Below are 21,507 nucleotides of genomic sequence, written 5' to 3' on the forward strand. Positions count from 1 at the left end.
AGAATCTACTTAAAGAAATTCGGTTCCCACATCCTCTGTAGTGTTTTTTCCTCTTCAGGTGAGCCAGGAAAACAGAAGATATTTGGAGCCACATTGGATCAGCATCTTGCTATAGATGTCTCAAGATTTGAAGTTCTAAACTTGCTTTACTGTTGGTCCCCAAGAGATTCAACAGGGGCCATGTAAGTGTATCACATCCAATATCAAAGATGCGTACCTGCATGTGCCTTTAGGTTCTTGTCATCCCTTAGGTTTTCTTTGGACCATTCAGCTTTCTATGTGAGGCTTTTCCCTTCTGTTTTACTCCTGTACTCAGGATAGTCACCAAACAGTGGTAGTTTCAGAATATTCATTGCAACATGGAAGGAATTCTGCCATTCTGAACTTTACCCACCTAGGTAAAGCCCTTCCCTAGTCGTATTCTTTCTCAGGTACTGTCTGAAGTCTTAAACATCTTGTTCTTTCGCTTTTTGGTGATTTAAAAATCACTTACTCACAGAGATTTTTATTAACTGAACTTTTTGAAAGTGCATAATTGGGTAAAAGAGTTGCTTCAAAAATCCCAAAAGGTAAAGGTAGAATATATATATATAATCTTTGATAACAGTGTTCTACATTGGAAATTTGGGTTTTCATAGGTAGCATTTAATAGATTTTTATCCTCATCTTTTCTTTGCCTAAACATTCTCAATGTAGTCTATAATGAACAGATATTTTGTTTACAGACCAGTCAGTTAGCAACTTCTGGTCATTCTGACAGTAATTTGTTTTCTGAACCTAATTTCATTCACAGATTTAAAAAACATATTTACAGAATATGTTGCTGTCTATAAAGATATTGGTAACTTAGAATTTTAAAGCTGAAGAGTCCAGAATAATTGCTCCTTATTCTTTGGTATGTTGAATAGTTTTGAGTTTTCCTTCTTTTATTATGGTTTATGAGATTACTCTCAAAGGAAAAGTATGTGTCACAAAAGCTAAATCCTTTCCCTTTCCTCTCTCAGCAAAAAAAAAGAATGTCATTTTAATGCAGGTCTTTTGAAGGTTAGTCTTCCTTTTAGCTTACATAGACAGGAAGGCAGATTACTTTTCCAAAAGCTTGGGATGTTTTTCACTTTATTTTCATGTTATTGGATGATATTTACAGAATGGTTTGATTATACTAAGACATCTTCAACATAAAAATTGAGGTAATATGTGACTACTGTGTCACCAATAGGATTCCAAAATATATAAGAAAGTAGAGGAGAGACAATTAATGCTTTTAACATCATGATCTGTCATCTTGATTGTCATCTTGATATTCAATTTTAGAGTCAGGTTTGTTAGTAAAGGAAAGATGTTGATTTTAATTATATTTTGAAATGTATAGCAGATGACAGCTACTCAATCATTATTGAGTAGATAGTTAGCAAAAGATACATAGGCAAAAATGATTCTTCCAATTTTGCTACCCATTAATTAATTAAACTTTAAGTTTCCTGTCTCATTTGAAGTTATTTTTATCATATAGTAAATGAATTAGACAATGAGGTTTCTATTCTTGAGGTTCCTGTAGATATTTTTATTCTATAACCACATCACATTCTGGTGTGGTGTCACCCCCCGTAATCTCACTGTTTTAGGAGGCTATAGCAGGAGGATTGCAAGTTTGAGGCCAGTCTAAGAGACAGCTGTCAATCAATCAATCAATCAATAAAGGGCTAAGGATAGAGCTCAGTGGTAGAGTGGCCCTAAATTCAGTCCCTAGGACCATACTCACAGATATGTTGAATTTTGAAGCCCAGAACGGGGATTAGGTTTCTGCATCTTAATCTACATTTTACCTTCAATAGGTTTCAAGTGATTAATTTAAATAAGAAGCAATTATAAAAGTAATTCTGTCTTATAGGCACATATGTCCAGGTCATTATATGCAGTCTAATGTAAATTATACACATTATCAGTTTTTAATATATTGATTCTTTATAAATGTCTTAACTCTAAAAATGTGAATTAGTGTATGTAAAAAGAAAAGTACACTAAACAGAATTCTGTACAGAATTTAGTAGTGATTTCTGCTTATAATTAAAATTGTGAAGTATAAATGGTATTTTAACTCCTGCTTATCATAGAGTAAGTAGTCAATAATTTTTATATAAAGTTTTAGCATATTTGATATTATCTTTTCATTAGAAGTGAATTTTTCCAACTATCAGACTGTTATTCCCAACAGTAGGATCACTCAAATCTCCGTATTGATTCAGATACTTAAACAAGTCCCAGGATTTTAGTGTGCTTGAATTATGATTTTACTGTGTCTTTCCTGGCTTATGTCTTTAAATATGTGAAAAACTCACATTTTGGATTTTAATTTCTTTGATGCTGTCATCTTTGATGCTTTCCGAACTTTGTTTGCTTCTTTTTTTACTCTTATCCTCAAAGAAATTTCATCTTTGAATTATAACTTCTTCCTTTTAATTATTAAAATATAGGATGCTGATAGGCTTTTGATGTTATTGATAATCTATGAATATTATATTTCTTAAAGAATATTTACTTTTTTTTGGTAGGAGTAAATATTTAAAGCCAGTGAAAAACGCTTATTTGAGTCTTCCACTTGATCTTAGATTTTTTTCCTTTTGTTTTCTAATCCTTCTTCCAGAGGATATGAAATATCTCTTTACCCTCTCATAGAAGTCAGCCTTATCTTTTAGAAAGAATGGTTTAAAATATATTAGAAGAAACATTTCAGATGAAAGATAAATTTAAAAACCATCTGCAACTTTAAACACATTGTGTGTGAAAAGTTTGTGAAATGTTTCAGTATGTAGTTGATGTAACTGAGAATTATTATTCATCAAGGCTTTCTAGCTAGCACCTTTACTTCTTTCTAACTTTTGAAGAGAGATATCCAGTATAGTCTTATCCTAATGGTTTATGATTGAGAAATAGATCAGCTCAAGTACAGAATCCCATGAAGGGTATTATAGTCCTTTTTCTTGACAGAAAAATTGGCTGCTTTGGGCATAGAAAATGCATGACATGTCCTATGCTTCTTAAAAGCATTACTGTGGGGAATGTTGGGAACCTGCCTTGTACAAATTGACAAATAAATAGTGTAGGCAAGTGGGGTTGGGGATGTAACTCAGTTGGTAGAGTGCTTGCCTCACATGCACAAGGCCCTGAGTTAGATCCCCAGGACTACACACACATACACAAAAAGGTATAGGCAAGTGCTGTAGGTGTTGAAGGAGGGTGAGGTGACTGTGGCTAGGAGGTTTGGGATAAGACATGTGCTGGCTAGGAGGTTTGGATGAGATCTATGCTGGACTTGAAGATTGAGAGGAGTTGGGAAAGAACTTGAGAGGGAGAGAACATTCCAATTTGGGAGAGTAGATTTCAGAAAGCTGTTACTAGGGAATGGGCAAAGAAGAAGGAAACAAGCTGAATGGAAAAAAGTTTTTATGGGAAATTGTGGGAGTTGAGGATGGTTCATGTTGAAGTTTCTTTAAATGCCAGTCTTTAGAAGTTTTTAAAATGTTATTTGTTTTCTTTATTTTTTGGTATTGCTTTCTTTGTAAGAGAAATATTTGGAATAGTCAAAAGGAAAAAAATTACTCATTTTCATTTTTATAATAAAATCATAATATTTTCTTTTACTGTTTAAATGTTTTCTTTAAATATTTTAATATATTTTAGACAACATTTTTTTCAATTTTTTTATTCTAATTAGTTATACATGACAGTAGAATGCATTTTGACATATCATATATAGAGTATACCTTCTCATTCTTCTGGTTGTATGTTATGTAAAATTAAACTGGTTGCCTAGTTATATATGCACATCGGATAATAATGTCCAATTCATTCTACTATCTTTCCTACTACACTCATACCCCTTCCCTCCCTTTACTCTCCTCTGTCTAATCCAGAGTGCCTCTGTTCTTCCCTAGCTGCCCCCTATCCCACCCTTTATTGTGAATTAGCATCTGCATACGAAAGAAAACATTTGGCCTTTGGTTCTTTGGGATTGGCTTATTTCGCTTAACATGTTAGTCTGTAGCTCTGTCCATTACTGGCAAATGCCATAATTTCATTCTTTAAGGCTGAGTAATATTCTATTTTGTATATATACCATATTTTATTTATCCTTTCATCTGTTGAAGGGTACCTAGATGGTTCCATAGTTTAGCTATTGTGAACTGATCTGCTATAAACATTGATGTGGCTGAGTGACTGTATTATGCTTTGGTTATCACCTGTATGTTAGTGATTTCTAATCTGTGTCTTTATCCTGAGTTTGAGTTATTGCTCTTAGTCCACCTGCCAAGATTGCTGTCAAATGTTTTCTCTGGTATGCAGATGCTAATTCACAATAAGGGGTGGGATGGGGGGCAGCTAGGGAAGAGCAGACTACTTTGGAAGTATCACCAGTACCTCTAATTCATCTTCCTAAACTCCTTTGGCATCTTATCAAACCTTTGTGCTTTATTCCAGTAAAAGTACTCTGTTCACTACTTTGTTCTGGCCCTACCCAGAAACCTGAGTGTGATCCTTGATTCTTTGCAGCTTTTCATGCTACTTTCTGTGAGTCCTATTGATCCTTCCTCCTGAATGTTCCTTTGTTCCATCCCTATACCAGGTAACTAACATTTTATCTTGTCTCTTTTCTTCCTGTCTTCCTTCATTCTTCATATTGCAGCCAGTTGCTTTTCTGACACAATGCTCTGATAGTATTGTTCTTTTGAAAACTCTTGATGTTTCCTGTTAGATTTTAGGGTAAAGTCAGAACATTTTACATGACTAAGCTCTTCTTGATATGGCTTTTGTTTACCTGTCTACTTCACTTTCTTCTCTGGTTCAGCTTTTTGAATGTGTTATTCATCCCCACCTCTCATCCTTACATAACATGATTATATTTCATGCTGTTCTATTTTCCATCTTCAACTGGCTGTTTCCTACTCATCTCTGAGCCTGAATTTAAATGCCATTTCTGTTTAGAAAACTTTTGTTGTCAAGTCTGATTTGGAGAACTTCCTTAGTGTTTCTTCTTTTTCCTTTTCTGATTATAGTTGTATTATAGTTATTCATTTGTTTGTGCACAGTCTCTTCATTATATCAGTGTTCATATGTATTTCTTGAATTAATTGAATTGAATTAATGAATGAATTTATTTATTTACCTAATCATCGGTCACTGTGCCTTCCACTTGTGTCAGGCACTTTTCTAAGCAATGGGGATACTGTAGTGAACAAAGCAAAGTCCCTGCTCTCATGGAACTTGACATTTACTGTAATAGAGAGAGAGAGAGAGAGAGACAAACAAACAAATGCATTTATAGTGTATCATGTTGTGATATATGCAGAGGAAAATGGAAGAATGAGAGAGTGTATGATATTCAAAAGCAGAAGTGTGGGGAGAGCCTTCTAGACACAAGTCTTATTTTGGCTATTGTATGTAGAGGCCTTACTTAGGGACTAGCAGATCATCCAAAAAAAAAAAAAAAAGCCCTCTTCTAGGAAGTTAAAATTAAAGCATAAATTACATACATGGTGGTGAAATTGGCAAAGTATGTTAGTTGATTAATTGTTTCTCTATGAAGGATCTTAGATAGCTGACTGGGCCAGATGAAGAGTTGACTGCAGGAACAATCGATGTTATTGTTTTTGACAGGAACATGCAGATATGTCAGGGTCACTCAGTTTTTGTTTTGTTTTGGTACTGGGGATTGAACCCAGAGGCACTTTATCACTGACACGTGTCCATTCTTTTTTATTTTTTTGAGACAGGGTCTTACTGATTTGGTTAGGGCCTTGATAAGTTGCTGAGTCTTGCCTCAAACTTGTGATCCTCCTGCCTCAAGAATATTTTTAAAATATAATAAAATAAGAATTTCAGTATTAAAAAATTTATACTCTTAAACTAATTGTTAGATATCCAATTATAAGAGATGGAGTTCTCAAGTTCCCTGGAGTCCAAGGGGGGAGGGTGTTTTGAAATATAATCTAATGCTTTATGAAGGTAAGCGTTGAAATGGAAGCATTATATGTGTATTTTTAAAAATTAAGGCATCCTTAGTATATTCATTCATTGTCACCTCTAATCATCATGTATTTTTCTAATCCATTTAAAAAATGATGACTATCATGTGGAAGAATGCATGAATTTTTAAAAATTTGTATTTCTCTGAGCAAAAGTAATATAGTGAAAAAATTAAGTAGTATTAAAAAACTTTATTTCTCACAGCAGTAGTATACTATTTCAATTTTTTATGTCTTTTTAGTCCTTCCTCAAAGCATTTATTCTTAGTTATTATATGCCTTAGCAGTTATCTCTATAATTCTAAGTGATACATTTATTAGGCTATATCTGTTAATTTTTAAATTCTAGGCATTATTTCTTGACATCCTGCAATGGTAGATTTGTATGTGGTTTTCTCTCTCTGCTGCCATGCTCTTCACATAGTTATATCTCAGTTTTAGATCTAGGTTAAATAATCAGGCTTATATTCTAGTAACTGAGAATATTCTTGGGTAGGGAAAGTGAAGCCCTGTCATCACCACTCCTTTCACTCATGATTCTTTGTTGTTGTTTGTAATCTTAATTCTATGCTAGGTTTTCTATATAATTACAGTAAATCTTTCCTGGTGCTTTAAAATTTCTGCCACTTGCCATCAACAATATATTCCATGTGCTGAAGTCCATGAGATTCCCCCTTATACTTTTTCTGGGGTCCATCTTAGCTCCTACTCCAGTCTGGATTCCTTCTCTGGTCTTGTTATACAGCCGTAGCTCTGGATTTGCTTTTGCTGAGCTTCTGTGTTGGAGTTTGTTTTCTGGATTTCTGTCTTCCTCCCTCTTGGTCTATTTCCTCAATCAGTAATATACCTTCCAGTACCTTACTAATAAAATGTAATAGGAGGCAAAGTTTTGAGAATGTGCACATTAAAATGACTTTATTTTACTTGGACAATCAAGTTTGTCTAGAGATGGGAGTCTAGTGGAAAATCATTTTCCCTGGAGTTCTCAAGGCCTTGCTTTGTTGTCCTGTACCTTCAGGGTTGCTGAAGGGAAATACATTGCCATGCCAAATCTTTTTTCTCCTATGGCCTGTTTTCCCCTCTCTCAGATTGGTTAGTATATTTACGATTTAAAAAAATTCGATGGTGTGTGTACTGTAGGTCTTTTTCATTCATTGTTTTAGTGGGTAATATGGATGACTCCTGTCCTTTGTTTGGGCAATATTCTTGTCTTCCATAATTCCCTTCTCCCTTGAAGTCCTCAACTTTCCATTCTTTTTTTGTGTAATTGGGTAGTAATCATTTTAGAATTTTCTCTAATTTGCCTGTCTGCTTTTGTATTTTTCCATCTTGTTTTACTTTCTGGAATATTATCTTGATTTTTAATTTCTAGTTATTCATATTTTTTTATTTTAGTGATTTATATTTTAAATTTCAGATGACTTTTTCATGGTCTTTATGTGTAAAATTATGCTATGTTGTTCTTTCTTCATGAATGCAACATGAACTCTTTTTAAAAAAAAATATTTATTTTTTAGTTGTAGTTGGACCCAATACCTTTATTTATTTATTTATTTTTACATGGTGCCGAGAATCGAACCCAGGGCCTTGTATATGCTAGGTGCACACTCTACCTCTGAGCCACACCCCAGCCTTCAACATGAACTCTTAACTCTTTTTGTATATTAATTGTAGAGATGTTTTATTTGATGTTAGGTTTATTTCCTGCTCCCTCCATTGACTGTTTGTTTTGGGTTCTGTCTGTCTTGTTGGCTGTTAGGACATTGCTTCAGTAAAAAACCCATTGTTTTGGATTTACACCTGGAATTAGAATTGTTATGTTCAGCTATGTTAGATACTACCAGTTTTTCAAGTGATTATGTGAATTTATACTTCTACCAGCAGTATACATTTGCTTCAGATTTTTGTCAGTCTTCCTACTGTCTGTTGTCATCAGTCTTTGTGTTAGCCTTTTGTCATTGTGACAAACACCTGAGAAAAACAACTTTCAGGAGGAAAGATTTATTTTGGCTCATAGTTTCAGTCCAAGGTTGGGTGGCTCCATTGCTTTGGGCCTGAGGTGAAGCAGAGCATCATGCCAAAAAGGGCATAGCAGGAAAGCTGCTCAGCTCATGGCAGCCAGGAAACAGAGAGAGAGAAAAGGGTCAAGCACATGAGATTGCCTTCCAGGGCATGACCTACTTATGATCTACTTCCTCCAACTTGGCCCCACCTCTTCAAATTTTCAGTACCTCCCATAATGCCATCTGATTATCAATCCATTAGTAGATTAATCTATTGAAGGGTCAGTCTTCATGATCCAATCATTTCCCTAAAATCCCACCTCTGAACATTGCTTGCACTGAGAACAAGCCTTCAGCACATGAGTCTTTGGGGAATGCTTCATGGCCAAACTCTCGGTCTTTAAAATTTTAAATATTCAAATATGTGTCCTGGGATATTTCTTTATTGTTTTTCCTTACAGTTTCTTGGTAACTAATGCTACTAATAACTAATTATATGTGTAATTGATCATCTAGAGGTCCCTTTTTTAATGAAATCCTGTTCAAGTCTTTCATGCATTGTTCTATTAGATTATTTGTCTTTTTTTTCTCATTGATTGTGGGAGTTCTCTGTATAGTTTGGCTATGAGTCATAATGCTTGCTCCCAATTTGCAGATTATCTTTTTACTTAATGCTCTTTTTTTTTTTGTAAATATGACATCATAATTTGAAGCAAGTTGAGAGGTGGGACAGAGACTGGGAGGGTGTGGGGACTTCTGGGCGCTACTGAAATTCTATTTTCTGATTTGGTTGGTAGTTACACAGGCATGCTTATTTGTGAAACTTCAGTGAGCTGTTTCCTTTTTTTTTTTTTTTACACATTTTTGAATGCAGTGTTGTGATGAGGATTTGCAAAAAGTAAAGAACATACTTTATCAATCTCTTCCTTTGTTTTTCTGTTACACATTTAAGAAATGTGTGATTATTCCAAGATTATCAATATATTCCCTTATGTTATCTTCTGACACTTGTTTTACATTTAGATCTACAGTCCATCTGGAATTGACCTTTGGTTTTGATGTAAGGTAGACTTATTTATTTTTTCTGTAAGGATATCTAACAGACCCAGAACTATTTATTGAATCCTTTGCTTTATATTGTTAACTTTGTCATAGATGGAGTGTTTATATATGTGAAAGTCAATTTTTAGACTCCATGTTCTTTTCTTTTAATGTATTTGTACATGTTAATCTCTTTCTCTTCTCTTCTGCTGTATTCTATTAGTTTGTTATTTTTTAAATAATTTACCATCATACTCTAGCTTTACAAAAAAGTGTAAATATATGGTACCATAAGTTTTGAAGCTTTGCTGTTCTGATTCAAGATTATCTTGATTATTATTGGTCTGTCTGCATTTCACATAAATTTTAGACTCAGTTCATTCACTTTTCTACAAAACCTGCTAGGATTTAAATCTAGACTAATTGGGAAGAGATAATTTTTTTATATCATAAAGTCTTGTACTTACCAATCTACAAATTTTGGTCTATTAAGATTTTATACTTTGCAGTGTAGTGATCTTAGACATTTTAATTGACTCCTAGATATTTGATGTTTTTGGTGTTACTATAAATGGTAAAGTTATACAATTTTTATTTTCTAATTATCTTTTGCTAATTAGAAATAATTTTTCTTTCCATATTTTATAGGTGAGTTATAGTTGTACACATTGATGGGATTAGTTGTTACATGTTTGTGCATGCACACAATATAACAAGAATATTTGGCCAATATCAGTCCCTAGTATTTCCTCTTCCTCCTTCCTTCTGTCCCTTTGTTTTACTCTACTGATCTTCTTTCCTGATGTGCTCCCCCACTTTCTTTTCCTTTTTCCTCCCTAGTGTCCACATATTAGAGAAAACTTACAATCCTTGACCTTCTGAGTCTGCCTTATTTTGCCATAATGTTTTCCTAAAAATGAAATAAACTACATGAAACTATTAATCATTTTCTTTATGGCTGAATAAAATTCCATTGTGTATATGTACCATGTTTTCTCTATCCATTCATTTGTTGTAGACACCTAGGCTAGTTCTATAGTTTAACTGTTATGAAATATGCTGCTGTAATAATCGGTGTGCATGTATCACTGTAGTATGATGAATACCAAGGAGTAGTTGGTATAGCTGGGTCATATGGGGGTTTCATTCCTGCTCTTTTCATATTGCTTGTGTTTCTTCCTTTCTAGCTCCGTGGATCTGAGGTTTTACTGTTTTTACCCTGTCAGCTTTTAGTGCCCCCATAGGGTTCTAATACCTCACCTTTGATCTGTTAACATTTGACAATGTTAACAGATCCCAATATAAACAAAATACCACCTAAAACCACATAGTTATTATTAAGACTATTTGGACTATTTGCAGTTTGGTCACAATGTACAGAAATGGTGAACTTAATTATTGTCTACAATATAATCAATAGGTTTGTAAAAGGGTTTACAGTTTCGGTTGGTGGACAAAGAACCGGGGGTGAGGTGTAGGAAGATATGCTGAGGAGGTAGGATGTGAGGAAAACCTCACACCTAGAAAGTGTGAAAGAGAAATGTAAAAAAGAGGGATAGTAGCAGGAGAATAGAGAGGTTGTAGTTTGAGTAGACAAGTAAAAGGGAAGACTACTAGTAGAGTACATGGGACAAACACGTATTTATTAAGAAAAATAAAAAATGTAAAAATAGTAAAAATTGGAGAGAAAAATACAAAGAAGAAAAAATATATATACAACTATAATATACTATTCAGTTGTCTCAGTCCTCAGTATCCTAATTCGTGCAGAGTACTTTGTTTCACATGTGTTGGGGATGTGGGGGCGGGAGAATAGAGGGAAAAGAAAGAAAAAAAGATCTCAGAGGAAGAAACAAGGGTTATTTGGTCGGAGATCACTATCTTTCCTGCTTCCCTTCTCATCCAATAGGTGGGGTTGTCTGTTCTTAGTTGGTATCTCCACCCTCAGGATGGTGGGGCTTACCAGGATGTGAGGGTTGGTCTTGGGTGCAGGGCATCTGGAAGTGGGGTATGGCACCCCCTGGTCCCATTGCGAGATTGCACCTCAAGGATAGGATCTCCTTTTGGGGTCTGGTCCTGTGATGTGGGCACCGAGTCTTATTTCCTCGTCTTGCCTGTAGACCTCACAGTTCCTGCCCTCTAAGTTAATCTCTAAAGTGTATCTCCCTCACTCTCCCTTTCCACTTCCTAATCAGGAAAACCTTTCTCCGTGGGGGGTCATGTGTGTTGTACTCTGGTGGCTGTACACCTGTCGGAGGGCTGTTTGGAATTGGGCAGTCACTCTGCTGAGTTAGCAGCTGCTGGGGATTGGGGTGAATTAGAAAATATGGGTACCTGGCTCTCTGGTGTTCCAAACTGGTAGTTGCCCTGACTAAAGATGGTGATTGAGGTGACCCAAGATGGAAGCAGATGCTTTCAGTGATGGGGGGTCGGGTTGGGTAGGGGGAGCCATGCCATGGCATTGTGCAATGTGTTGTGAGATGAGCTCTGTGGCCTGCAGTGTTTGGCTGTGATATCCCTAGGTGTAGGCAGGCTACCATGAGTAGGGGACTCTGGCAGTAGCTGCCGAGTCCCAAGATGGAGGCAACCAGAGGAGCCCCATGTTAGTAGATGGGGGTCCACACAGGAGTGGTGGTCGGAGTTTCTGTGTGGGTAGCAGTTGAGTGTCCTTCATGGGAGCAGCATCTGGAAATTCTGTGCCAGTGCTAATGCCGGTGGTCCCGCTAAGGCACCTGCCAAGACCTGCATGGGCAAGTAGTCAGGAGTCCTTTCCTAACACTGAGATCCCCCCCCAGCACGGAGGCCGTGATTCCTGCGCAGGATCAGTGTTGGAGGGGTCCTCTACCGCTCTCAGTAAAGCAGTATTCCAACTAGTTGAGACCTGGGTCACAGAGTGACACAGAATGCTACCTCCCTTTGGCCTGCCATCTTGAATCTGCCTCATTCCCACGGTTGAGGAACCTCTGCACGGATTTCCATAGTAGTTGTACTAATTTACAGTCCCACCAATAGTGTAAAAGTGTTCCTTTTTTTTTTCTTTAATGTTTATTTTTTAGTTATCAGCAGACGCGACATCTTTGTTTGTATGTGGTGCTGGGGATCGAACCCGGGCCGCACGCATGCCAGGCGAGCGGGCTACCGCTTGAGCCACATCCCCAGCCCAAAAGTGTTCCTTTTTATCCACATCCCCTCCAGCTTGTATTACTGTCTGTATTTTTGATGTCTGCCATTCTGACTGGAGTGAGATGAAATCTCAGTGTAGTTTTGATTTGCATGTTCCTAATTTCTGTTGATTTTCAACCTTTTTTCATATATTTGTTGGCCATCTGTATTTCTTTTAGAAGTATCTGTTTAGTTCATTTGCCCACTTAATAACTAGTTTGTTTGGATTTTTGTAGTAAGTTTTTTGAATTCTTTGTATATTTTGGATATTAATCCTTTGTCAAAAGAATAACTCACAAAGATTTTCTCCCATTCTGTAGGTTCTCTCTTCATATTCTGTTTTCTTTGCTATGCAGAAACTTTGTATTTTGATGCCATCCCATTTGTTTACTTTGGCAATATTTCCTGCTTTAGGAGTTCTATTGAGAAAGTCTTTGCCTCTGCCTATAGATTGGAGTGTTGACCTTCATTTTCTTGTAAGGTTGCATAGGTTCTGATTTAATTCCTAGGTCTTTGATACATTTTGAGTTGATTTTTGTGCAGTGTGAGAGATAATGTTCTAATTTAATTTTTCTACATGTGGATAACCAGTTTCCCCAGCACCATTTGTTTAAAAGACTATCTTTTCTCCAATGTATGTTTTTAGCACTCTTGTCCCTTGACAAGATGATGTGTCTGAGTGGGTTTGTCTCTGGGTCTTCTATTCTGTACCATTAGTCTGTGTATCTGTTTTTATGCCAATATTGTGCAGTTTTTGTTGCCATAGCTATATTACAGTTTGAAGCCAGATACTGTGATGCCTCTAGCATTGCTTTTTTGGCTTAGAATTCCCTTGTCTATTCTGGAACTTTTATTCTTCCCAATGAATTTTAGGACTGTTTTTCTCTCGTTCTGTGAAAAATGTCATTGGTATTTTGACAGAGATTGCATTGAACCTATATATTGCTATATATTGCTTTTGGTAGTGTGGCCATTTAACAATGTTCATTCTGCCTCTGTCCTTTTATCTTGTGTCTTTTTCAATTTCTTTCTTAAGTGTTCTGTAGTTTTCATTGTAGAAGTCTTTCATCTCCTGGGTTAAATTTATTCCTAGGTATTTTATTTTTCTGAGGTTATTGTGAGTGAAACTTTTTTTAAATTTCTTTCTTGAAGATTCATTATTGGTATATAGAAAAGCTATGATTTTTGTATATTGATTTCATAACCTGCTTCTTTGTTGAGTTTGTTTATTACCTAAATAGTGATAATTTGACTTATTCTTTTCCTATTTTTTGTTTTTTTATCCCTTTTACTTCCTTCTTTGGCCTAATTGCTCTGACTGGAATTTTCTAGCACTATACTAAATAGGAATGCTGAGAGTGGACATCCTTGTCTTGTTCTAGATTTTAAAGGAAATGCTTTCAGTTTTTCCCCATTCACTATGTTTTTTGAAGTTCCTGAAGATGAGTGGGTTTTGAAATAAATCAACAGCATACATTGCTGATTATATTACAGAAACTATATAAACAGAGAAGTCAGACCTGCACCCTACCCTCACAAAACTTTGAATCTAATAAAGAAAACACACACTGAACAAATAGTTCCAAGTATGCTGGCAAGTTACAAGTAAATGAAAAGACAGATGACACATACTTACCTCCTGATGTAACTTATATGTTAAAAAAAAAGTTATTGAAATATTTCCTATGGGAGTAGCACATGATAAATTTAGGGACTGTGAATTATATATACCATGGGCATTTTAGGATAATTGTACCTTTTCAGGCATTTGACTCATATGCCACTACGTGTAAGTTACAGAGTGTTCATGGTGAAATTTAGACAAATAGCTATAGCAGGTGGTTACTGCTCCTTCATCTTCATCATTCCTGACTTTTGCCTTTTGCTTTGTTCCTCCATCTCTTTAGTCTAAATTGTTATCTTTTGTCTTAATAAGAGATCACATTGTAATTTGCACAGCCACATGAATCAAGCTTTGCTTTGGTTTACATGATAATTTTCTTGTCATTATCTAGCCCTTTCTTTCTAGGACACCAACACAAAATAAAGGGTTGCTCATGTTTGACCTTGATGTTTGCAGTCCATGGTATTTGAGTTGGTTTTTTACTGACCATAACTAGACAGCTAAAATATTATTTGAGGTTGATCTGAAATAGAGCAGTTTATAAAGTGGACAGTGAATTCCCTCTGGGCAGAAACAGTATTCATTTACATAACCCTAACCTAGTGTCTTACATATTTAACTTTTTCAAGAGTCAGTGAATGTAAAATGTACATTTTCTGGATTTTGCTTTTGTCTACAAGAATGTGACAAGATCTTTTATTCTTTTTTTCTCCTATATAGCTGGGGATGAAATTCAAGTCCTTGTGTATGCTAAGACAAGTGTTCTACTATGGAGTTACATCTGTGGGACCAAGATCCTTTATTGTTTGATTAGATCTAGTAATTACCTTATGAAAATGAAAAAGATATTCATTGAATTTATATAATACTAGAATTAGAAAATATTCCTAGCATCTTAATAAAATTTGTATTTTCAAACAACTTCCTCATATTTTATCAGTGTTTTGATAATTTTCAGTGATAGATGCAATATTTACTAGTATTTCTAGTTTACTAGTAGAAATATATCCAGACAGATTAGATGACTTGCCTAAGACAACAAAGCTATTTAATGGTTGTGCCAGGACCAAAGTATTTTAACTGCCAAACTAGTGCTCTTTCTATCATACTGTACTTACTCTATTGAATCACAAACGTATCCCACTAATATTTGAGAGCAAACTATGTTAGCATCTATGCTGTGTGTAGTTGCTGTGCTAGCAACTGCGTTGGTATCTTTGTCTATCTTGACACAAACATAGAGACTATGCAGAGCAAAACTCCTAATGAGATTTTAAAAAAAAATTAAATTTAAAAAATTTTGTTCTTTTTCTTATTCTAATTAGTATTCCAGTCTTGTGGTTATACATGATGTGGAGATTCACTATGGTGTATTCATACAAGTGTATAGGAAAGTTATGGCACAATCATTCCACTGTCTTTCCTATTTCTGTCCCCACTCCTTAATGAGATTTTTAAGGCTACTTTTGTTTTAGAAAGTTTTAACACTTTTTCCTTACATATATTATGCATTTTAGGTATTTTTTATTAGAAAAGTAAAAATGTTTATAGTCTTATTTCTCTGATAATTATTGTGCTATGTTCAACTTTGTGGCTTAACAGTAGCAGAGAATAGTGAAATATAAAAAGAACTACCTGAGAGGCAGAATTTCATTAAGTCTCTTCATAGCAGGTGAATGTAGAAGTGAAGTAGGACAGAGGAGGCTTGACTCAGGAATTAGAGTTGGTAATGAGAAGGTTACTGGGACCTTGAGCAAGGTTAATGTTAATTTAATAGTAGGGGCAGAACCTGGGTTGGAAGGAAGAGAATGAATGGAAGGTGGGGAAGTAAGATAGAATTTCTACTAGTATTAAAAGACTAGAGGTGGACTGAAAGAGAAGCAATGCAATTAAGGACATATTTTAGGTTGGTCAGTGTTCAAGTGTTTTTAGCTCTTTAATGGGAGAATCCCAAGGAGAAGAAGGTGGAAGATGGAAATTGTGAGAAGAGAAGTTGAGTGAATTAATAGAAGCAATCCCAGGAGGAGGAAGGAGAGATTAAGAGCATGGATATGGAGAAAATCTTAGCAAAACAGCAGAATACTTATTTCCCTGCAATAGGAGGACAGTTGAGGAGTGGGGAGGATATTTATACATGTTCAGGACCTTTAGGCATAGCATCTGGTGTTTTTAGTTAACAATAGAGTCAGTTATAGGCTGTTGGCTTACCTAATATTCAGTTTATGTTGTTTAAAATGAACAAAAAGAAATAGAAGTTTAGATATATATGAGTTTTAAATGAATTTTACTTAGAACTGGAACTTCAGTGTGTTCTATGTGGTCAGTTTATTTTTGTTCTAATGGAGATTATGGTTTCAAAGGGAAAAATGCATCTTAAGGTGATTTATAAAGGCTGAATTATGTTTTACTTTTTCATATGGCTATTTGGCAAGTTGCTTTTTCTCTGGGATTTTTGTTTGGAAATAGCCAGGCCTCCTGATAGCTACATACTAAGAATTTATGGAAATTGGCACGTTCAAGATCAGCTGCTCAGTTCCACTTTGTTGGTATGCCTGCGTTTGAACGCTGATAGCCATTCTACATAGGGCTATGCTTTTTTCAATAGTCAAAAACAGACTGGCACATGTGCACAATACCCAAACCTATGGTAAATAGAGACTCTTTCTAAATCTGTACATATAGACAAATATATACATGTACATAAAGACATTTTCTAACTTATGGGTTGTGATGTAAAATTTTACATTTCAGATATTGGGAACTTTACATCTTCTAATAGGAACAATATGGTTCTAGCATCTTAGGCTAGCTCATTTAAAGTATGTCTGAATTTTACAAATAATTATTGTTTTATCAGGAAATGTATTGAATTTCAACTTAAGGTGAAAAAATGTTTCTCCCAATTCTGTGTATCTTAGTGACGAGTTGGCTGGGTTCCCCAGCAGTCCCTGTTTGTCTGACAGTGAAAAAAGGCACTGAGTTCAGGCTACTGAGGGGGCTCTCAGAGCCCAAAAAAGGAAGAACTGGGATGGGGCTGTCTTCAGAGCAGGGAGCACAGCTGGCTGTAGTGCTGGCATATGCCATTGGAGGACTCTCCTTCCTATTTCTGCTGTGCGGTCTGGCCTCTGACATTATGTATGTCTAACCCTCCTGTCTTCTTTGTTACTCTCCAGCCCAGCAGTTCCCAAGCAGACCTGCTTTCACCTCTCCTGCTTCCTAACATCCAGGAATATTAGGCAATGTGCAGACACTTTTTTGGTTGTTACAATTGGGATTGTGCTATTAGCATCTAATGTGAGCAAACCAAAGAGGCTGCTAAGCATACTTCCCAAATGTCAGTATGTCAAGACTAAGAAACCCTGCTTTTAAACCATTGGGACTGGTTAGGGTTTTTTTTCCTTCTTGATGCACAGCAGCAGCTCTGAAGTACAGTCTGTTTCCCTGATGCTCTCCTGTCTTCTGCTCTTGAAATAAGCTCAGAGCCCTTTTGAGGTTTTTCTAAGGGCTTTACTATCATCACAACATGGAAATAGATAGACTAAAAATAACAAGAAAATTATAGCTTTGGGAAATCTTAATTAAAAGCTGTTCATGTTAGCCACTGAACTTGAAATAGAACAAATTCTGATCTTTTCTAGGCTTCAATTCATTATTCCCCAGGATGATTTTTCCATCCCCTGGGCTTCCCTCCTTCCTTATTAGTACTGTGGAGCTTTGGCAGTGATCCTTTTCCCTGTATTACAACATTTCCCTAAGTGCTGCTGCACAGCATAGGGGCCTCCTTTCTCTGTTCTTTCCTCATTTTCATGTTGCCCTGTACCACTGACACCAGCCTCACAGGCATGTGAACTGTGCAGTTGCAGAGGGCCTGATGCTTAGAAGAGCCCCTCACTTAGAAGTAAGGACCCTGTGCCTGGTTTAATCCTCTGCTGTTGTCCTTTTAAATTTCTTAATCCTTTTTAAACAAGGGTTCTCACATTTTTCTTTTCTACTGGCCTTGCAAATTATGTAGCTGGTACTGCTACCAAAGTACTCCCAACCAGCTTTGAGCCCAATTGTGAGGCAGTCTGCTTGGATGAGAGGGAGAAGAGGAAGAGTTATAAAATACTTAAGAGTAGCAAGAAACCCTAGCAGAAAATCTGGGAGAGAAGGGCAGATTCATGTGCATGTGCTCAGACTCTTCACTTGCTGATACTGTTCAGAGTCAATTATTTACACATTGTTTGTTCTTACTAATTTTAACTAGTTCAGTGTTATTGTATGATCCATGATGTGCTATCAGCCATAGGTGAAATAAAAGAGTACTCTGATAGTTGCTATGTATTGGGCATGTACAAGGATTTATAAAACTTCCTCATTTAGTTTCCATAACCCTTTGAGATTGTTTTTATTTTCCCATTCCATCGGATAGGAAACTGGTATTGATATAGAGGTTAAGTTAGCTGTTCAAGTTTATAAACTAGTGACACAATAAGTATTTGAACATAGTTTGTTCTAAGTCTAAGGCCAGTCCCATTCACTCTGCTACTCATATATGTCTGTCTTTAGAGATGACTGTCAACTTGAGGTCATTAGTAAACATGGAAGGTCAATATTTTTATCTCTAGTAAATTGTTTTTTAACACTGTGCAGATACATCAGTGCTTTTTGAATTGAATTGTAATGGTAGATGAAAATAATACTGATGTATTGATGTAGATTCTTTTCAATGTGGCCATGACAAGTAGCTGTTAGTATAACCCTTAATCTATCTCACTATTCTTATAGAGCAAAAATTCAGAAATTCTCAGTTAAATATTTAGTAAGCCACTCCCTCTTTTTCCACTTTATGAAATACTTGTTTGCACATATTGTTAGTGTCACTTACCTGGAAGTGTTTTCTTAGAAACTAAAGATTTAGACCCCCTCTTCTATCTGCTGAATAAAAATTTGGAGTTTTGTGTGGTTGGCATTTGCAGTGGAATCTAAGAAAGCTTTCAAAGAATACATACAACACCGTTTAGAGACAGGGTCTCACTAAGTTGCTTCATGCCTCGCCATTGTTGAGGCTGGCTTTGAACTCATGATCCTCCCATCTCAGCCTCCCAGGCTGCTGGGATTATAGGTGTGTGCCACTGTGCCCAGCCATATAACACCAATTTTTTGCTTTTTGTCATATGAACTATCCCAAATAAGTTTAGTATCTCCTTAAAAATCTACTTCCGTTTTAGCTGGGCTTCTTGATTCTGTGTGAGAAGGCAGGCATCTGGCACAGATTGTCTGCAATTGACAATTTACATAATATTTTTTACTTAGTGACAAAGCAAGGATTTGAACCTAGGTTCCTTAAACAGATCCTTATTCTTAAAAGGATTAAGAATAACTTGATAGTTTTCTTAGCATTTATTGCTCAATTGTCAGCCTTTGATGTCATAAAAAGAGGGGTCTGAGGCCTGTACCATAAGATCTAACAAAGCCAAGCATGAAATGCTCTTTTGGTTTTTGCTGTTAAGCCAGGAGTGTTTAATTATTCTGTCTTGATTTTAATTCCACCTATTCTACTGACTAGTTATGATAAATTATTTAACTTTTCTAAGCTTCATTATCCTTCAAAAAAACAAGTAAACAAATCGCCAAAACTCGAGTTAAATAAACAGCAATTAAAAGGCAAAAATGCTACGATTATAGTCCTGTGTTAGTTGTACTTCCAGTAAACATATTTGCTCACTTATCTCACTAAAGAAGCAACTTTTGTGACACACCTCCTGCTTATCTTCAGGGAGGCTAAGTACATGTATTGTGCTCCCACTGATATCTTAGTGTACTTACCAAGTAAGGAGAGCTGTGAGGGAAAAAAGATACAGAGATGAGCTCATGTTTTGTTCAAAGTTACATTGCACCATTGCTGACCATTGATCATTAATCCCATCCCATGCTTCTTCTTTAATCAACTGAGTTCTTGGATAGAGGGTTGCCCAAGCCATAAAGGTAATTAATTCAGGGCTGGGGGTGTAGCTCAGTGGTAGGATGCTTGTCTAGCATATGTGAGGTCCTGGATTCAATTTCCAACACTACATTAAAAAAATAATAAAATGTGATGCACATGTGGGTGCTATCCAATTTTCTGATAGGCTGGAGGGTAACAGCATGTTAGAGTAAGTTAAGGGATCTGGTTGTGGGGATTAGAGAGGCATGGAATAATGGAGGATGATTGTGTGTGTAGGGGCTTTCTCCAAATATTGAATCACTTTGAAGTGTTATAGTTAGTGATTATTTGGCGTCACATCTCACAGCAAGATTAAGCTGAGAAAACCATGGGATTAGGCACGTAGAGTCAGTTTTTCAGCAGGTAGGTTAGGATTTGATGACAGCAGTGGTGTTTATAAAGTGTGTGGGAACAGACTAGGTAGCCTGGTAAACGGAACCCATCCAGATTTGGAGATTTGTCTTTGAATATGATTGTCTCTGGACTTTGGATGGTTAGGAAGGAACTCCAGGTGAACACCTAGTAAATACCTGGAGTTCATAAATATATAGGCTGAGAAATTTTAAACTCAAGGCAGAGGATATCCTTTTCCTTCCCCTGCTCCCTCCAGAGCATTGAAGGCTATGAAGTGGCTGAAGATAATGAAAAAGGATCATAGAATGTGGGGAGAGGACCTGACTAGCTTTTAGAGTAGGTTCAGTGGAAACTGGATAGAAAGGGGGTGATAGAGTGAAGTAGGCCTGGTGGAAGGGAGATGGTATTAGCCAGATGAAGTTTGTGTTTACTAAAAACCAAAGAGTAATTCCAGTACTCCAAAGAAGTACTTGTGCTGACCTTTGTTGCCAGACTCTCCTCCACACCAAACCCTAGGCCCTGGTACCTTTTGTTATCAATTGAATCACATAGTATGGAAAAAACTAGCCTTTCCCACTCAGCATAATGCCTGCTGTGTGTACATTTAAAGTGTATTTTAAAATGCCAAAATTCCCTCACCCCCACCTCCACCCTGAAAACAACAAAGCAGGGAAGAATCTGAGAAGATGGATGATGGAGAAGAGGTGAGTTAGGAGCATACTGAGATGTAAACAGACATTTACTTCGTGAGGACTCTGTTCTCAGTGAAATGAGTGAGTGGACGGTGGAAAGATAGGGAGGAAGTGACCTTGACCACTCACTATGTTCTCTCAAACTAGCCTCTTTCCCTTCTCTAACCTTTCCCACTACCCTCCGTCCTGGGTGGTAAATAATACATGCATACACACAAACATACACATATCCACTTTCATGGTATACACATTTAACGTATTTTTCTGCTTTTGAATTCTGGAGATGATAACTTTTACCATTGAAAGAACGTGTACAGAACTTGTCCATGCATGTCAGATTCTGATTTCAGCCATAGTTGAGGACTATCAGATGACATGTGGTATAACCAGGGTTTGATGTAATCGAGGTCCATACACCCATGTGTCAATCCAAGGTTATTTCCTTTCTAACTTTTTGTATTGTTCTCCTTCTTACTGATAGAAATTTAAAAGTTAATTTAAAATGATAGGTTCAAAAATTATATACTAATATATGGAATTAGAATTTTTAGATAAAATATTAGCAATCAAATTTGTCCAGAATTCTTATGCTTTTATTTTTCTGGTAGTTTTAACTTATTTTTGCAAATCAAAAAATTTATAC

General features: G+C 36.2%; 1 protein-coding gene across 2 annotated transcripts in view; it reads left to right on the forward strand.

Moving 5' to 3' along the window:
- Mbd2 (methyl-CpG binding domain protein 2) overlaps positions 1–21,507 on the forward strand; it is a 72,997-nt gene that overhangs the window by 35,852 nt on the left and 15,638 nt on the right. The gene's annotated exons all lie outside the window — the stretch shown is intronic.

The sequence above is a fragment of the Urocitellus parryii genome, chromosome 13 (genome assembly GCF_045843805.1).
Source record: "Urocitellus parryii isolate mUroPar1 chromosome 13, mUroPar1.hap1, whole genome shotgun sequence".
NCBI classification, from domain to species: Eukaryota; Metazoa; Chordata; class Mammalia; order Rodentia; family Sciuridae; genus Urocitellus; species Urocitellus parryii.